General features: G+C 43.2%; 1 non-coding gene across 1 annotated transcript; it reads right to left on the minus strand.

Moving 5' to 3' along the window:
* Positions 1-3,956: 3,956 nt before the first annotated feature.
* On the minus strand, positions 3,957-4,038 carry trnas-uga (transfer RNA serine (anticodon UGA)). The gene has a single exon. It is a non-coding gene; the product is annotated as a tRNA-Ser (tRNA).
* Between the last annotated feature and the right edge of the window lie 810 nt (positions 4,039-4,848).

A 4,848-nucleotide genomic window follows, 5' to 3' on the forward strand; every position in this document is an offset into this window, starting at 1 on the left:
TCATTGTATGACACTGCTTGGCAGCAGCCTTAAGCAATTTCCCTTCTGGGATTATTAAAGTATTTAAAAAAAGTCAGCATAACAGAGGTTACAGCATCACTGAGTTTCCCCTCAGGGAAGCTGCTTTTTACTGCCACCCCTGGATATATGCAGTCCAGTGCAGTGAGGCATGCTCTGTTCTGTACAATGGAGAAACCAAACAACTACTCCAAAATCTGGCCTTCAATGTTTGTCAAAGTTTGTCTTCAAACAAGATGCTTATGTTTAAGGCAAAAGCTGTGACAGAAACAAGTTCTTCTTCAAAGATACACAACTCCAACATCTTTGTGAAGTTTGTGGACGACACAACTGTGGTGGGTCTCATCTCCGGTGGAGATGAAACAAACTACAGGAATGAGGTGCACCTTCTGGCCGAGTGGTGCAGAGACCACAACCTCTCCCTGAATGTGGAGAAGACAAAGGAGATGGTTGTGGACTACAGGAGAGCACACAGTCAGCACACCCCTCTGACCATCGACGGGGTTCCTGGGTGTGCACATCACTGAGGACCTCTGTTTACATTATGCCAACTGCACTGTCTTGCACTATACATCTTTTGCACTCTTACTGCATTGTGCCTTCATTTTTGTGCCTTGTATTTTGTGTGTGCCTCATTGTAGGTACATTTTTTTACACTTACACAAGTTTTTAGTTATATGTTATATATGGAGTGAAGAGTAACGCAATTTCGATTCTCCGTATGTCCAGCACATATAGCAGATTTGACAATAAAGCTGACTTTGAATTAAAACGAGTGAGTTGTAAAAAAAAATTCACCCCCCATACAATTGAACCTGAATGAATTGAATGAATTGAACCTATCATTTGAGACCAGAATGTTTTTTTGTACCAGGCTGTAAACATGTTCATTTCTGCTGTGAAGTTGGACATTTTAACATGGGAGTCTATGGGTAATAACACACGTGAATTACAATTTTTCACACATGTCGTAAACATTCCAATTTAAGACTAGTGGTTAAGACCTTCAAAACTCAGTGTGTAACATTGTTGGAAAAAACTGTTTGATTTGGCATGTTTGTAGAGAAGATTGAAGCAAGGCGTCTGGACTTGTAGAGTTTTCCTGAAGAGGTTTCGCTGCTCATCCAAGCAGCTTCATCAGTTGTTGATCTGTTGGTGGGAAACATGGTTTACATGTGGCTGCAGACCTCAGTGGGTGGTCTGGATAAAACTCACAAACAATAGCACTAAATGTTTCCATAATTACCTGTGATGATCTGGCTGCCTGTGCCAGGTGTGCCTAATGACTGGCTAACGACTATGAGACTGCTGGTAGACAGCCCATTGTTCTTGCTGTTAGCATGTGACTTGGAGTGAAACTTCCTGGGAATGGATGAAATAACTGCTTTGTATGTGGTAAAAAGATGAGGCCACCACCTCGAGAAGGTTTTACCAGCTTAACATAGGCTTAACATGGCTTCCTTGACTTCCTCTCTGTCTAAAATGTGAACATTGTTGTCCTCAAAGGAGTGTCCTTTGTCTTTGAGGTGGAGGTGAACAGCTGAGTCTTGTCCTGAGGAGGTGGCTCTCCTGTGCTGAGCCATTCTCCTGTGGAGTGGTTGTTTAGTTTCTCCAATGTACAGATCAGAGCATTCCTCACTGCATTGGACTGCATATATGATATTGCTGTGTTTCTCCCTGGGAGTTTTATCCTTTGGGTGTACCAGTTTCTGTCTCAGGATTGTCCTCCAGTGGAGACTGCAACCTTAACACAGCGCCTTGGACGAAAAGCAGACTTGCAGAATGAAAGGCAGCATTTCGGAATGAAAAGCATTCCAGAATGAAATTCAAATTTCCGGAATGAAAGGCAGTAATCCAGATTAAGTGGCAGCATTCCAGAATAGACATCAGTATTCCGGAATGACAGGCAGAATTCCCGATTAACACTCTGTATAGTGGAAGAGAAGTCAGCAAGACATCATTCTGGAATGAAAAGCATCCCAGAATGGAAGAAAGCATTCCCAAATGAAAGGCAGAAATCTAGAATGAGAGCATCCTGGAATAGACATCCAGAATAACATCATAACGTCATTTAATCAATAGGGCTCGACCGATTAGCTCAATCCCCATACAGCCAATCTGTGTTTTCATTGTTGAAGCGTGGATATGCCTGTTTCACTTACTGTGTGCTGGTTGGTACATTGGACTTGGAACTGTTAGCCTGCAGCCATATTACTTGCCGAGGGACCTAAGTCATGTGACAGTACAGACAACGTTAGCCCAGAGCTAATGCTCTGTGTTAGCCTAAGCAGCACTTGTATGCAGGGGTACAGTGTTAGAGTTAAAATTCCCCTTGTTTCTTTTGATCACCTCCCGAGTTGGTTTATGAGGAAGGAGCGGATAAATTCTGGTCTCAAGATTACAATTTATTGAACAATGAGGCAGATTCTGAGTCACAGAGCTCTGGGTTGTTGCACACAAAGAACATGGGGAACATGCAACAGTTATACCTGCAGTAGCCCCCCCCCCCCCCCTAATCAAGTCACACCCTCTTCTAGCCGGTCACAGACCCATCTGTCTTCTGATTATACTTTGAAGTTCTGATGTTGACTTCCTGGAGTGTGGGATGCTAGCTCAGGACTCTCTCCACATCAGAGCCTCTTGTATTGGGAAGGTCCCAGACATCAATGTTGAATGGCAAAAGGCAACAGGATTTGTTACTTTGGTGAGAAACAGGAGGTCGGATGTCCCAGGGAAGTAACAATGATTAAAGGAGAGGCTGCATGTACAGATATTAAAATTTCCATCACGACCCAGGTTGGTTCTGTCCATGAGTGCATGGTCTTGTCCAGTTTGTCCTGTCCAGTTTGGTGTTGGCACTCCTTTACTTGTTTCCATTTCATTCGCAGGTAAATCTGCGCCGACCAGAGTCTCCGTTTGACAGACAGCTATCACAGAAAGTTGCCGACAGCTGAGCAAGTAGTCACGTGCCAACATGGCACAGGTTGAATTGCTTCCAAGCCGGCTGTGTTCACGATCACATGGTCGTTTGAGACTACAAGCCTTCACTGTCCATTCTACCCTGTTTACTTTATTAGGAAGGTGCTCTACAATTGTCCCAACAAGCAGGGGGAGCACTGTACATAAAACTCTCTTCCTCACATGTTATTGTCATGTGTTTTTATGAAAGATAAGGCTGACTTGTTTTCTTGCTTCTCTATTTAAACAATCTGAAATCTTCACTGACACTGATGTGAACAGACTGAGAGTGTCTCTGTGCTATCTCAACAAGTCTTGAGCCAGAGATGAGAGTTTTCATCTGCATGGTCACCACATAATGAATCATTCTTACTATTGTGATGCCTTGAGATGAGGTCCAGTATTCTGGAATGGAAGTTAGCATGCCAGAATGGAAGGCAACATTCCGGGACAAACATCGGCATAACAGAATGTAGAGCACATTTGCACAATGAAAGACAGCATTCCGGAATGAAAGTCAAAATTCCGGAATGAAAGGCAGAAATCTAGAATAAGTGGCAGCATACCAGAATAGACATCAGTATTCCAGAAGGATAGGCAGAATTCCCGAATAACAGTTAGTATTCTGGAACAGAGGTCAGTATTCCGTAACAGAAGTCAGCAAGACAGCATTCTGGAATGAAAAGCATTCCAGAATAAAAGAAAGTATTCCCAAATGAAAGGCAGAAATCTAGAATGAGTGGCAGCATACCAGAATAGACATCCACCCACTCCAGAATGATAGGCAGGATTCCGGAATTAAACCCCTAACCCGACAGCGGCCTGTGACATCATGGAAGTCAGCATTCTGAAATGGAAGGCAACATTCTCGGTCCAGCAATTTTAAAATGAAGAAAAAATGAAAAGTGTCAGATTGACTGTGCCACGGTTTGGTCCTCAGACATGGAGGAGCATAAAGTGATCTTTGAGATGAAAAGATCCGATGTTGGCAAGATTTGAACCTGCGCGGGGAAACCCCAATGGATTTCAAGTCCATCGCCTTAACCACTCGGCCACAACAACTGTATAATTTGCTGTACCATTGGGGATACAGTACAGACAATGACATTTATGTAAGCTAGAATAACAAAATCAATTGTGAATAGAAATTAAATCAAATATGTCAAGGTGCTTTAACATGAAAATAAGTTGTTCACTGGCGCTCCTCATACAGACCAGGAGTCAGGCGTGTGCACAGCTTGTTTACGGTGAGGGCAGCTACTGAGAACATGTGTTCTATTCAACTAGCATCCTGATTAAAAAGAAAGAAAGACATTCCAAGTACTTCATGTGAGCTGCGTATTCACAGAATATATTCACATATTCTGACGGAGCACTGCTACATGTCAAGTCAAGCCTAAGACAAAAACTTCTCCACCCTAACCAAAAGGCATGGTGCCGTAACATTGATGATGAGGAAGAGGAGTTGTTCTCCGCTAACCAACGTGCAGCAGCTGATCAATGAACACAGCTGCACTGCTTCCTGAACCAAACTGGGCCAGCTCTCCTCCTGCAGCCACCTTTTCAGTCCCAATGCACTTCTTTCTTCATTAGTCTCCAAATGCGTCCTCCTTTTGCCTGAATTTGGAGGATGCATCGCTACCATCCTTCGTGGCCTTAAATATCCCACAATGCTTTGCGGGCCTACTTTTTGTCCAATAGTACAATGACGGACCAAGTGAGCAGCAGCAGCACCGGCAGGAGTGCCGAATTCACATTTAAATGTAAGTAAAGAGCAGTAGTTCCAGAGTTTTAAAATGCTAGTAGCATTAAAAAAATGAGTTTTATATTTACAAACATGACGTCCTGTTGATACGAGGCGCTGTAAACTAA

This window comes from Parambassis ranga, unplaced genomic scaffold, assembly GCF_900634625.1.
Source record: "Parambassis ranga unplaced genomic scaffold, fParRan2.1 scaffold_248_arrow_ctg1, whole genome shotgun sequence".
In the NCBI taxonomy this organism is placed as follows: Eukaryota; Metazoa; Chordata; class Actinopteri; family Ambassidae; genus Parambassis; species Parambassis ranga.